Raw genomic sequence first — 15096 nt, 5'->3', positions numbered from 1 at the left:
CTATCTTCCGACCATTCGCTGGGCACGGAAAAAACACATACTACATTTTAGTCACTGTGTATTAAGGTATTGCATCGAGAATTATAGTGAATAGTGAAAACAGTTATTTTTATAACTATCTGGCTTACTTTGTTACTTGGCGTGTGGATATTTAGTTTTTGGCTTACTTATTTGGTTGGCTATATTTACTTTATGGCTTCTGCAAGTATGGAAGTTGATATCGAAAAGACTCTTATCAAACCTCCCATCAGCTACGCAAGTGCTGTTGGCTCAAACGCTGTTTCTTCTCAACCCAAACTAAACAAGGTTAATCTTGGTGTTTTCAACACAAGAACTTCGTACAACGAAAATGCATCAGTTCTTGTTTGTTGCTATGGAGACCTTAACTGCAACATCCAAGACTTTATCATAGCTTTAAAAGCCAAAAACCTTCTTTCTTCTGTGTGGGGTATTACAAGGCACTTCTCACACCGCCAATTTGAGTTTGCCCTACACTGTAGTAATGATCTTACATATTTTCTTACAAGTGAAATTGTCATCAAAGGAGTTTCTCTTAAGTTCAAGCAGAAATACATCCCTAAGGTCCATGTATTGGTACAAAACATACCAATTGGAATCCTTAGGAACGGCTGCACGAGCGCTTTGTCTGCATTAGCAACTCACCTCGCAAAAGGAAGAGGAAATGTCGACTCATTTTACTATCAAAAAGTTAAGGTGGAGGGCGAGGAAATATGCACCGGAAATGTCATAATAATTATATCAAATTGGAATAATCCAAACATAAACCCCTTGCCCAGATATGAGAACGTGGACGGTTTGACCCTGCGATATAAACACAGAGGTCAACCAGAAATAAAAACAACATCGGAATACATTGAAAAGACAAATGATACAAAAGTTTCCACCCCACCAACTCTCGAAATTCAACAAGTTCCAACAAAACGGGTGGAAGCCGAAGTTCCAGTCATTCCTCCCCCTGCAGAGGCGGAATCCGAAAATGCTGAAACCAGTGATTTCCGACATTCCTTCACGCGAATGCGGCAGAGAGGAAGAAGGGAAAAGACGAACCCAAAGAAATCTATTCAAAGAAATACAACTCTACCTGCAGTAATTGACAGTGACATTGATTTTAATATTGAGGACGAGTCCAAAATTGCTAACTTTAAAAATCAAACCAGCGTTACAGATCAAAATGTCGAAGAAGATGCTGACCTGAGTTTTGACGAAGAGGATATCACCACTTCAAGATGTGTGGAAGAAACTCAGTGAGTCCTTTTCTTTTTCTACTCCTTTTACTATTTTTTTTAACTCATGATCTTAATCTGCTATATCCTTTCTTCTCTTCTAAGTATTTTTTATCAGCTTTAGTTATGCCTTTCCAAAAAATGAGTAATATTTTAAAACTTTGTTTAAAATGTCATATGAACTTTTCTTCATTTTACATCAATTTTGTTATTTGCCAAAAGTGCTTAAGCGAACTCGCGAAAAACGCAAACTGGTCCTCTCCTCCATGGCGCTTAATATTTTAACATGCAACATACGCGGGTTGAACAACCCGACAAAACGCACCAATTTTTTCGGGTTTCTCCAAAATTCCTCCTATGATCTTATCCTCCTTCAGGAAACGGGCTCCGGACCCACCACAGCAAAACAGTGGAGTGACGAATGGTCGGGTGCGTCCATCTGGAACTCGGGTCCCAGCAGCTCGAGTTGTGGGGTGGCTATCCTCTGCAAGTCCAATATTCAACTAAACGAACTAAAAAGGGATAACCATGGTAGAATATTAAGCGCCATAATTTGCTTTGAAAAACACGACATGCATATCATCAACGTATACGCACCGAACATCCCAAGCGACCGTTACGATTTTTTTGACGGACTGCATGACTATTCACAAAACACAGGACTCCCCATCATATTAGCAGGCGACTTTAATATGGTGGAAAACGTTACGCTAGACACACAAGACTCAAACTATGCAAACTATCACACCACCGGAACAGTACAACTAGACAAATTCAAAAACCGCTACAAACTAACAGACGTATGGCGCGCGAAACACAAGGACAAACGGGCTTACACTTGGACAAACAATAACGTCAAATGCAGACTGGACAGAATTTACTGCCGACATGACGACGCGACAAGAGCGACGCGCACAGACATATTGACAAACACTTTCTCCGATCACGACTTCATGACAACCACGCTCCATTTTAAAACGATAAGGAGAGGACCAGGGTACTGGAAGCTAAATTGTTCCCTTATTGAAATCGAGGAAGTCAAACAAAACATCAAAACTCTAATTCGCGACCTGCGCGCAAAGAAATCATCCTACTCTTCCACTCTGAGTTGGTGGGATGATTTCAAAGCGCTTATTGCGGCGGAACTGCAAAAGAACGCAGCGCAAGCAGGCCAAACCAAAATACGCGAAATCAGGCGCCTTCAACATCACCTTCACCACCTAGAAAAAAATATTTTGGCGAACGCGGATGATATCAGCGACACGCGAGAAAAACTTTTTGATTTGCAGTTCCCTGGCGTAAGCGTGCGCACAAAACAGAAACTGCTAGAAGAGGGCGAAAGGCCGTCAAATTTCCTTGTCAATCTTGAGAAGTCGCAGCAAAAACGTAAGACCATATCCGAAATACGGAAAAGCGACGGATCATTGACAAGTGAGCCTGGTGAAATTCTACACTCCCTCAAAACCTATTATCAAAACCTGTTCACGAAAACAGAACTCTGTAAAAACAGTCAAGACTACGTTCTGGCCCATATCAAGAACGCTCTAAGCGCTGAGGAGAACCAACTACTCAACGAGCGCCTAACAAAACAAGAGCTAAAGGCGGCGCTGAACAGGTTTGAAAACGGAAAGTCACCAGGCTATGACGGTCTTCCGGCCGAGTTCTATAAAACCTTCTGGCAGGATCTGGAAGACGATTTCGAAGAGCTCGCCAACCATATTTTATTCACAGAAAAACAAACCACACCATCCATGAGAAAATCCATCATATCGCTCATTCCAAAACAAGGTGACTTAACAGACCAGAAAAACTGGCGCCCCATTTCCCTCCTTGGCGCGGACTATAAGATAATAACAAAAGCTCTCGCGCTAAGGCTGTCAAAAGTGATGGGAAAAATCATAGAGCCAAACCAAACGTGCGGCATCCCGGGAAGAAACATCTTTTCAAACTTACACCTAGTCCGGGATTTAATAGAATACGCTGAGCTTAAACAAACTCCATGTTTCATCTTGTCCATCGACCAAGAAAAGGCTTTTGATAAAGTCGATCGCTCCTTTCTTATCAAAATTCTAGAAAAATACAATTTAGGCAAGAACTTCATCTCGTTCATAACCACTCTTTACTCTAACGTCTCAGCATCTATCATCAATGGCGGATTCTTATCACCTTTCTTCCATACAGAGCGCGGTGTCAGGCAGGGCGATCCGCTGTCGCTGCTGTTATACGTTTTCGTCGCGGAAACGCTAGCTCTGCTGGTCAGAGCGGATGACGGCATCGAAGGCTACCCTTTGCCTGGCACATCAAAACCTTTAAAAATCCAGCAGTATGCCGACGACTCTCTTCTTTTCGCCAGAAACGGCAAGTCTGTTCAAAATTTCTTCCGGAAGGTAAGTATCTTTCAAAAAGCCAGCGGTTCTATTATAAACGCTTCTAAAACGAGAGGTTTGGCTCTGGGCGGTTTCGAACCCGTTTCCGACGCTAATCTACAAGACATAGCTTGGACGAACGGGAACGGAATGAAAATTCTGGGAGTCACCTTTCATGCAAAACTATCGCAAACCATAAACTCAAACTGGACAACAACACTAAACAAGGTTGAAAAAACTTTAAACTTTCTGAGACTCCGCCTGGTATCATTGAGAGGAAAAGCCTTGCTTTATAATGCTTTGGGTCTGTCGAAGGTATGGTTTTTGGCAAACACACTCCCCATGCCTAAATGGGTTGAGACACGCCTACACGCCACCATCTTTGACAACCTTTGGCAAAAACAAAATTACAACCCTGTTAAAAGAAGCACTCTTTTCCTCCCTACCAAAAGCGGAGGTCTTGGTATACTCTCACCAAAAGACCAATGTCTCGCGCTACACCTAAAAACTCTGTTTCAACTGAGACAGAGATGCGCTGGAGACACACATGACTGCCATCATCTCTATAAATACTGGTTGGCGAGCTCTTTGACAAAATTCACACACATACACCCTGACTGGACCTTTCTCAGACAAAACGACTTTCCAAAACACTGGGACGACAAAACGCCACAATACTACAAAACAACAGTACAATACTTGACCGAACACCCATTCATATTTGACATAACTAACAAAACATGCAAATCCATATACACACAAATAACAAAAAACAAAAAGACGGTTGTGACTGCAGAACGCTACTGGACTGGAGTGACGAAAACAAAACTGCCCTTTACATTAATTTGGAAAAGGAACTTTACTTCGCATGCACACGGTACGACCCAAAACATACTTTACAGATTCTTACACAACAGTCTACCGACAGCGACTTTACTAACGAGAAACTCACGACAAAAATCATTCAAAAACAAAAACTGCACAACATGCGGGCGCGTAGAAGACGCGATTCACATCTTCACCCTTTGTCCTCCCTCGGTTGAAATTTGGGAATATTTCAAACACATTTACAAATCCTTCGTGCCGAGCAGAATAATAAAACCGGCAAATTCTATTTTTCTTCTCGACATTGCGCATTTGTCGGAGAGGCACCCGGTGTCGCGTTTGCTTCTGACGCTCACTCAGATCATAATGGGTGAGATATGGAGCGGACGCTGCCACGCGGTGCTAAGAAAAGGAAAAGTAGATTCACAAAATATTATCCGAAAAATCGTTAATAAAATTAAAGATTTAATAAAGAGAAAGTATGACCATCACGCAGAAAGAAACACCTTAAACATCTTTTGTGATCATTTCTGTCATATGGACATTCTATGTTCCCTTAAAGATGGAAAATTTAAAATCAACATTTAAAATCTCTCAAACGGTAAAATTTAAAACATAAACGCCGTTCATAAAATCTCTTTAATAAATCCTTTTGATCCTATGATCTTATACTAAATCTAACTTAAACCAATATGATATGAGAAATCATATCATATTACTTTATCTATACCTCTTTCTATTCTCTAAAAACTATTTAACATCTCAAACACCATGTCCTTATTTTTGCTACTTTTCTCTCTTTCCCCAATCCTTTCTTTCTCTATATTTTCCTTCTAAAGAGAAAAAAAAAAAAAAAAAAAAAACATAACAAATTTCCACTCCTCCACCAGACGGAAATATTTATTATCAAAAACGAAAAACTTTGTACAAATAACATTGTAAATAATATTTATGTATATATAAAACGGTAAAAAAAAATGTAAATAATTATATATTGTAAATATATCAAGAAAAAAAAAAAAAAAAAAAAAAAAAAAAAAAAAAAAAAAAAAAAAAAAATGCATCAAAAAAAAAAAAAAAAAAAAATGCATCAAATACTTGCCAATCGTATTTCGTTCATTTCGGGGTTTCGGGAAGGGGAACAATCAAATAAAAAAAAAAAAGCCTAAGATCGAATGATCGCGTACACTTTTCATCATTTAACTGACAGGTAAACTGAAGGAGTTACTACGCTCCACGAATTTAGTTTAACTTAGTTACTTAGTTACTACGATCTTAGTTTAACAACGGTGTAGTGGTTACGCGCAGTCCTACTAAAGTTATTGGTGTCGGCCTAGCGTCAAGGAGCCGTAAAGGTGCTTTTGGTTTGGTTTGTTTCGAATTAAAAAAAAAAAAAAAAAAAAAAATGGAAGAAAAGAGTATCTAAGACAAAACCAAGACAAGTGAGTTTAGAGGAGTTCCATTTAAGTTTTTATCATTTATCAAGAATGCTTTAAGTAACAAAAAGTACTGCGCTACTTATTTTCAATGTTTTCTACCTTATATTTTAAAACTTGAAGCAGTTTAGCCACTACTGTTTTGTACACTTTACTCTCTCAAGTCTTCAAAAATACTTAAAAATAGTTCCTGATTAAAAAAAAAAATAATGCTTAGAAATAAATTTGCATTTTTAGGGGTAGTCACAAGAGACTTTCAGAGTCCGTCTTGAGTTCCTGAAATATCTGTATTAAAATCTGCACTACCACTGCTACTACTCCTACTACTGCTACTCACAAGAGCATCCCAGTGAGCGAGGAAAAGTGAGGAGTTCTTCTCGCTCGTATCGGTGAGTGAAACAGAAGAAGCATCTTTCTGAGAATTTCTTCTTCTAGTTTGTTCACAGCTTTATTTCTTTTACAGTTAAACTGACACAAGGCCAACAAATGAATGGTCAATTAGGGATACTTTTCAATGGACAATCTGTCCACTTCTTTAAAACAATCCTTTAGTTTGATGAAAGATACGTGACAATTTTTTTTTTAAAAAATGGCATGTTCAATGCACTTTGAATCAAACCTTTTGTTTGGCTTTTTCATAACATGGCTTTTCAATGTTTTACAGAGTTTCTGTTAAAATTAACCCAGCCTCAGGTAGCAAGTCTAAGCATTGAAAATAAAATGTCGAAAGTACTGAATTTTGAGTGTACATATGGTTCTGGGGCAAGGTTGGTTAAGGGTTAAGTTAGGTTAGCATCAGACTTGGCTCAATTGTGGCTGTAACTTAATTGTAATTAAATGTATTTTCATGAAGTAATTGTTATTGTATTTTATAAGGTACAGTCACAAGTAATTGTAATAATATGACTTGTAAGTGAATTACAAGTGCAAGTCATTGTAATTCAGTTGCTATTAAAATTTCAAGTAATCGTAATTCAATTACATTTACAATTGAAATTGACCCAAGTCTGCTAGATAATATTTTTAACTTTGTTCTCCATCAATCCTGAGGTTCTATAATTTAAGCAAATACATTTTTAGGCTTGATTTAGGTTGGGCAATATGTAAAATTTTTTAAAAAAACTTTGCATTCTTCCATTCACCACACTCTGTGAGTTTGTGAAAAATCGAGATATGATGTGCAAGGCTTTTCATGATTTTCTTCGTTATCTCTGCCATAAATTCATTAGTTGGCCTGACAATCTACAATTGCTCGATTGCAAAGTTCCCTGCAGTTTTCTGTATGGCTCTGTGGCTATTAGCATGAATAGAAATCAATTTGTTGACATTCCACCTGATTATGATGAAGGCTAGCTAAATCTTCCAGTATGGTGCTATCTCTATCAGTCCCATGGTTATCTGTGGTCCAGGACTGAGAGCGCACTGTTTAAATGTCCTAAGGTATTGGCATGACGCATGGATGCATGAATATATGTATCAATGCATGCATGCATGCATGCATGCATGTATGTATGTATGTATGTATGTATGTATGTATGGAAGTTTGTTTGTATGTATGTATGTATGTATGTATGTATGTATGTATGTATGTATGGAAAATTGTATGTATGGAAGTATGTATGCACGTTTGTGTGTATGCATGCATTACTTTTGCTAACATGATGCTGTCAACTGTAATTTAGGGTCATAAGTTTGTCCTTTTCCATTTGTTGTTTGATGTTTTGAGTGTTTTAGGTCACTTTTTTAAATTGTTTTACCTTTTTGTCAGTAAACATTTAAGGAGTTCATTTCTTCCAATAAAATGCTTTGTTTAATTTATATGTAAACAGAAATATTTCAAAAATATTTCTTGCTACTCAGTTTAAAGTCTTAAATTAGTTTACACCGTCCAAATTTCTAAACTTCAACTTTGTTTTTTAGATTTTAGTTTGTGAGAAATTGCTATTTGAGGCTAATGACAAACAAATCTTCCTAAGCTCTGCTGTTTTGGTGATGGATTAAAGTACCATCGTTACAACAGATGAAAAGAACATTTAAATACAGAGGTTCTCCAAATGTTTTTTGACAGAAAAAATCTGTCGGGGCGCTAGTATTTTGAGTTGATTTTGGATTGTTCAACTTGGCTTTTGATCGCATTATGCATTTGAATCTGCTGCTGCCCAGTGTTATTTTTAAATCTTGGTTAGTTGGGTTATTTCTGAAAGAAGGTTAAAAAACCCAAATGTTTTAGAATGAAATTGTTGCAGTTTTAGTTTCATACAACGAGCCCATGTTTTCATTGTTCAAACTTACAGTTACCCATCGACTTATTCAAATGCCCACAAGTTTTTTCGTTCAAAGGGAGGGAGCCAGCACACAAATTCGTTGAAAAAGTATCGCTTCTCGGCCTAATGGCTAAGATCAAGTGTAGTATCTGTTCTTATCAGTTTAATATCTGGTACGCCGGCATAGTCCGGCTCATATATTAATCTGATTTTTGGCATTTGGTCAAGGGATCGTAGGTTTACCTCGCCCTGACCGCGGGTTGCCTCGGCGTTGCACTACTGCTGAGTGCGGCCCATTAAAAAGAGAAAAAAAAAAAAACGGAACGATGCGGTTAGGGTCCAATCAAAAAACCACAATTGCGAAGATTGGGGCACGTCCGAGGCTCCCCACACAACGGGAAAGGCATACTTACCTGACGGGGAAGTAAACCTGATCAACATTGGTCTTTCTTCTCCTCAGGCAAAAGATAAGAGCTTCAACTTATTGCGAAAAGTGAACGTTTCAACTCTCCTACTTTCTACTGTCGTCAGACATGGCAAGTTACGCATCTGTCGCTAAAGCCGACCACAACAAACGCTTGGAACTGGTGGTTGATCTAAATGTGTATATGGACCCGAGGCAAACATTCAACCGCTCATACCATGAAGAGAGAGCAAAAGAAATTTCTTCAAAAATTGTGTCCATTGTTGGTAAAGGCAAACTAGCTTCCCTCACTTATGCAAACAGAGGGAACTGGGTTGCTGAATTTTATAAAGCAGAAGATGCTGAAAAAGTAAACAACACGGCCATCTCGATTAGCGGAAGTGATAGAAACATTATTACAAAAAAGAGGACAGACTATGGTTTCCTCATTACCATCAGATGCGATCCGCTGATCGAAGATGACCAAATAGAAGAGCAGTTCAAACCCTTTGTAAGCGAAATATTTTCCAAGAAACACACTACATACTCCTTTGACCCCAATCTCAGAGACGGAAGAAGGCTCTTTCGCGTTAAGCTTGGCGTCAAACTAGAACAAGTTCCTCATCACATTGAGATAGAGGGAGTTCGAATAGCATTACACTTTGCTGGTAAATCGTTCTTCTGCAAAACATGCGGCAACACACATCAACCTCAACTTAGATGCCCGAGCCCTCCCCAACACAATGAAACACAAAAGAAACAGCAAACTACTGATATCAGCATTGCAGCCTCACAAGCTGCAGATCCCACTGGTCAACCAGCACAAAACTCAAACAAGAAAATACCAGAAAACCTAGATGATATCCAAAAGGCTCACGAAAACTATATACAGCACGTAAGAGAAGGAATCGAGATAGAAAAAAAGAAATATGAACAAAAAGAAATATACGTGAACCTTCAAACACAATCCATAGAGGAACTTGTAGATCTTTACAAAGCGATAAGCGAAAGCATAAAAGAAAAGGGGAGAGACAAAGAAGCCGAAGAAAGCGGCAAACGAGTTGATGAAAACAAAAAGCGAGAAGAGGCGATGGAAAACGAAAATACCAACAGTTGGAAGAAAGTCGAAAAATCAACGAAAAGAAGCGCCCCACCGCAAACACCGCAAAAAACTGACCTAAAAAAGAAACAAAATGTTCCAAAAACACTCAACCAGTCGATCGGGTGAGAAAAGTTATATATTACATATATGCGCTTTATATTTTGCGCGCTTTTTCTTTTATTCTTTCCTTTAAAATTTTTTTTTTTTTTTTTTTTTTTTTTTTTTTTTTTTTTTTTTTTTTTTTATTTTTTATATATATTTATATATACAAATCAAGTAATAGAGATGGGCGACCCATCAGGTCGACGGTCCTCACCTGTTTAAAATGAGCAGCGTAAAAATTTACTCAGCAAACGTTTCTGGTCTAAAAAACGAAATTAAAAGAAAAACTGTACTGAGAAACTTTAAAAAACTTAAAAGCGATTTTATTTTCATCCAAGAAACTCACCTTAATCAAAAAGAAAATTTACATATGGCAAAAGAATGGAACGCATCTGCGTTCTTTTCTGCTGGTGGCGAGAGAACACGCGGCACCGCAATTCTATGCGCTAATTACCTCAATGAAATTTTCTTTGAGCATGCTGATGTAAATGGCAATTTCAACATTCTGGCTACTAGAACAAAGGAACAAAAATTCCTCTTAATAAATATTTACGCCACATCTGGTCATACGAAACTGCAACAAAACGAAAGAAAAAATATTTTTCAAAAAATAATAAAAATATTACAAAGTTTTGATCTGAGCGAGTATTTAGTCGTCTGTGGAGGAGATTTTAACATGGTTCTTGACGAGGCCGATAGATATCCCAAACTCTATAGAAAAACGTGCGGCTCGTCACTGAGCCTAAAAAATCTCCTAAACAGATTCGACCTCGAAGATATGTGGCGTACCTTTAACATCACCAAAGAGGAATTTACTTACAGATCTACTAACAACGTAACGCATTCTAGGCTAGACAGAATTTACATCAGCAAAAGCGCTAGGCAATATGTAACAACAAGCCACGTGCCAGCGACGTTCTCTGATCACTACAATGCCATAACTGCGAAAATAAAACTTCAAAAAATTGACTTCGGTAAAGATATTTGGATTTTAAATAACAAGCATTTAAAAAATGAAAACTACCAGTCACAACTTAAAAACTTTCTCTCAAAAGAAATCGAACAAATACACAACTTTGAAAAAATCACCGACTGGTGGGAAGCGCTTAAAAATGCAATTAAAAACCACGCTAAAACGTACAGTAAAATAGAAGCAAAAACAAAAAGAAAAGAGGAATACAAACTAAGAAAAAAATTAAAAAACGCACAAAAAAAGATACACAAAAACTCCAACATGGTGATTCTTTGTAGAGAACTAAAAAACAAAATAGAGTATTTTGAAAAAAATAGAGCGATAGGAGCGGCGATACGCGCAAGAATTAAATGGAGATATCAAGGCGAAAAATGCAACAAATTTTTCTTAAACCTTGAAAAGAACAAACTGGCAAAATCCGTCGTTACCGAAATAAATTCGGAAACCGGAGAAACAAAAACACACTCCGGCGACATTATCGCTGAATTTGAGAATTTCTATAAAAAACTTTATAATACCGAAGAGAGAGACCTCTCAAGCCAAAAGTATCTCTTCCAAAACACAGAACCCAAAAAAATTTCAAAAAACAACAAAAAAGTCCTCCAAAAACCGATAGAACTTTTTGAAATAAAAAAAGCGATAATGGAACTGGAGAACAATAAATCTCCGGGATCCGACGGACTTACCGCGGAGTTTTACAAAGCCAGCTTTCCCCTTTTGGGGGAATCTATGCTTGCTTTGTACAACTTCGTGCTGAGACACGGCGAAATGACGGGTTCTCAAAAACAAGCCATAATTATATGCCTCTACAAAAAAGGAGAAAAAAAAGATATTAATAACTGGAGACCGATATCTCTCCTGAACACTGATTACAAAATACTGTCGAAGGTCCTGGCCAACAGGTTGAAACATGTCCTCCCGCAAGTAATTAGCGAATGCCAGACGGCATGTATCCCGGACAGGACCATCTACGACAACCTCAGTTACACGAGAGATATCATAAAAATAGCCCATGAAAATAAAATGAACGCCTCGATAATCTCCATAGACCAGGTGAAGGCCTTCGACAGGGTGGATCGTATTTTTTTATTTGATAGCCTACGTTTTTTCGGCTTTGGTGTTTTATTTACAAATTTTATTAAAACGCTTTATTACGACATATCCGCGCGCGTTAAAATAAACGGTTTTCTTTCTAATAACATTAAAATAATCAGAGGAGTAAGACAAGGTTGTCCCCTTTCAATGATGCTTTACAACATCCAAGCTGAAATTTTTGCGGGGTATATAAGGAAAAACCCAAAAATTAAAGGCATTATAATTAACAAAAATGAAACAAAAATACTCCAATATGCCGACGACACCAACTTCTACTTGACAGGAGACGAATCAATTACCGAACTTGGACACGCACTAGACATTCATTACAGAGCTACCGGAACAAAACTGAACCGCGACAAATGCCAAGGACTGTGGCTAGGTACCAACATCACTCAAAACAAGGAGGACTACCTAGGCTTCGAGTGGGGAGATCCCTGCTTCAAGAGCTTAGGAGTTCTCTTTTCTAACAACAATGAGTACAGTGCCCACAAACAGTGGAGGGAGGAGGTAGGCAAAGTCCGAGAGAAAATCCTCAAATGGTCGAGGGTTAAACTCTCCTTTAAGGGCAAGGCGCTAATTATAAACCAGTCGCTACTCAGCGGCATATGGCACCTTGCCTTTACCCTACCTCTACCCTGCCAAAAACTGATTACCAACCTCGAAAACATCATTCAGAACTATTTGTGGGACAACAAAAATATCAAAACAAACAAAAACATCTCAAAACTGCCGATTGAAAAGGGTGGACTCAAAATAATAAACATCAGCGAAAAGCTTAAATCCATCCAAGCGAGCTGGGTGTCCAAACTTTTCAACGGCAAAAACACAGGACCTTGGCGCGACACAGCCGAACATATACTAAACAAATACAGAAACGCCGGTCAAGGAAACTTAGTTTTCCTGACCGCACACTCAGACGCGACCCTCAAGACCTTACCACTATACTACAGACAAATGATCAATAACTGGACTGAACTGACAAAATACCAAACGCACAAACACCTCACCATAGAACAAATACTGAGACAACCCATCTTCTACAACCCACATATACGCAAACAAAACAAAACTCTAACACCGACAAACAACACAAAACGAAACGAACTGATAAAACTGGCAGACATTTCCAACGTATTCAGACCGGGCTTCCTCGACAACAGACTGATAAACCTAACCAAAAACGAACTCGACCATATCACATCCTCCCTCCCCCCCGACTGGAAACACAAAATCGAAAACGAACATCAAAACTACGACCACAACAAAGCTGACCTGACTTTAACGGTGTCGAAAAACTTAAAAATAAGCATTCAAAATTTAAAACCCAAAACCATCTATAAAATTCTAATGGAAAAGCAAATTGCAAAAACAAAAACGCATTTTTTAAAATGGAATAAGATTTTCAAAGAAAGCATGCTCAACACTACCGATAAGGAGTGGGAAAAACTTTTTTATAAAATACACAAAAGCCAAAATAACAATAAAGCGAGCGAAATTAAATATAAAGCTATTCATTTTGCATTGCCCACAAACGCAATTTTTAAAAAAAGAGGTTACGTCAGTGACGACCTATGCCCGCAATGCATGAAAGAAAGCGAGAATCTACCGCACATGTTGTTCAACTGTGAAAAGGTGCAACCTTTGATAAAATACGCAGTCTCTTTTTTAAACATTTTGTATCCCAAAACCGAACCTTTTAAAAATACTTTTAAACTCCTTTTATTTGGACCTGATGAAAGCGCGCATAAATATAACTTTGGAAACTTTATGTTTAACGAACTTTTCTTTCACATATATTGTAACAGAACGAGAGCACATCATGAGCGAACCATGTTCTCGAAAGAGAACCTTCTAAAAGAATTTGAAGGAAAACTTAAAAAAATAATAAATACCGAATACCAAATAGCAAAAGAAAACAACACTTTAGATGATTTTCTTAGAGAAACTAAAAACATTTGGAACAAGGAAAATAAACTCGAAATAAATTTGAAACTAAGTAGTTTTTTGCGATAACAATAAAAAGCTCTTATTCGTTGAAATTTTTTCTTTTTTTTTCTCTTTTTTTCTTTTTTTCCTTTTCACGTTTGTTTTTGGCCTTTTATTTTTTATTTTTGATTTTACTTTTTTGGCCCTGTTCTGTTCGCCGTCATGATTGCCACGAGTTTATTTATTTTTAATTTCTTTAACTTTGTTAACGGACACTCGTGTAAATCATGACTAGGGTCCGCAAGGCAACTAGCTGGAGGACCCGAAATAAAAATCATAATATCTGATCAAAATGGGGCCCCATGTTGATCAGGTTTACTTCCCCGTCAGGTAAGTATGCCTTTCCCGTTGTGTGGGGAGCCTCGGACGTGCCCCAATCTTCGCAATTGTGGTTTTTTGATTGGACCCTAACCGCATCGTTCCGTTTTTTTTTTTTTCTCTTTTTAATGGGCCGCACTCAGCAGTAGTGCAACGCCGAGGCAACCCGCGGTCAGGGCGAGGTAAACCTACGATCCCTTGACCAAATGCCAAAAATCAGATTAATATATGAGCCGGACTATGCCGGCGTACCAGATATTAAACTGATAAGAACAGATACTACACTTGATCTTAGCCATTAGGCCGAGAAGCGATACTTTTTCAACGAATTTGTGTGCTGGCTCCCTCCCTTTGAACGAAAAAACTTGTGGGCATTTGAATAAGTCGATGGGTAACTGTAAGTTTGAACAATGAAAACATGGGCTCGTTGTATGAAACTAAAACTGCAACAATTTCATTCTAAAACATTTGGGTTTTTTAACCTTCTTTCAGAAATAACCCAACTAACCAAGATTTAAAAATAACACTGGGCAGCAGCAGATTCAAATGCATAATGCGATCAAAAGCCAAGTTGAACAATCCAAAATCAACTCAAAATACTAGCGCCCCGACAGATTTTTTCTGTCAAAAAACATTTGGAGAACCTCTGTATTTAAATGTTCTTTTCATCTGTTGTAACGATGGTACTTTAATCCATCACCAAAACAGCAGAGCTTAGGAAGATTTGTTTGTCATTAGCCTCAAATAGCAATTTCTCACAAACTAAAATCTAAAAAACAAAGTTGAAGTTTAGAAATTTGGACGGTGTAAACTAATTTAAGACTTTAAACTGAGTAGCAAGAAATATTTTTGAAATATTTCTGTTTACATATAAATTAAACAAAGCATTTTATTGGAAGAAATGAACTCCTTAAATGTTTACTGACAAAAAGGTAAAACAATTTAAAAAAGTGACCTAAAACACTCAAAACATCAAACA

General features: G+C 37.8%; 2 non-coding genes across 2 annotated transcripts; one reads left to right on the top strand and one right to left on the bottom strand.

Annotated features, from left to right (window-relative positions):
- The first annotated feature begins 8245 nt into the window (after positions 1-8245).
- On the top strand, positions 8246-8437 carry LOC149877414 (U2 spliceosomal RNA). The gene has a single exon (XR_016448189.1). It is a non-coding gene; the product is annotated as a U2 spliceosomal RNA (small nuclear RNA).
- Positions 8438-14240: 5803 nt separating this feature from the next.
- Positions 14241-14432, bottom strand: LOC149877413 (U2 spliceosomal RNA). Its single transcript, XR_016448188.1, has one exon. It is a non-coding gene; the product is annotated as a U2 spliceosomal RNA (small nuclear RNA).
- Positions 14433-15096: the final 664 nt, after the last annotated feature.

Source organism: Hydra viridissima, unplaced genomic scaffold (assembly GCF_058129835.1).
Source record: "Hydra viridissima isolate aposymbiotic clone 2 unplaced genomic scaffold, HvirCarnegie_v1 scaffold_16, whole genome shotgun sequence".
Classification (NCBI taxonomy): Eukaryota; Metazoa; Cnidaria; class Hydrozoa; order Anthoathecata; family Hydridae; genus Hydra; species Hydra viridissima.
The sequence above is the reverse complement of the archived record's forward strand: the minus strand, read 5'-3'. Positions and strand labels throughout refer to the sequence as shown.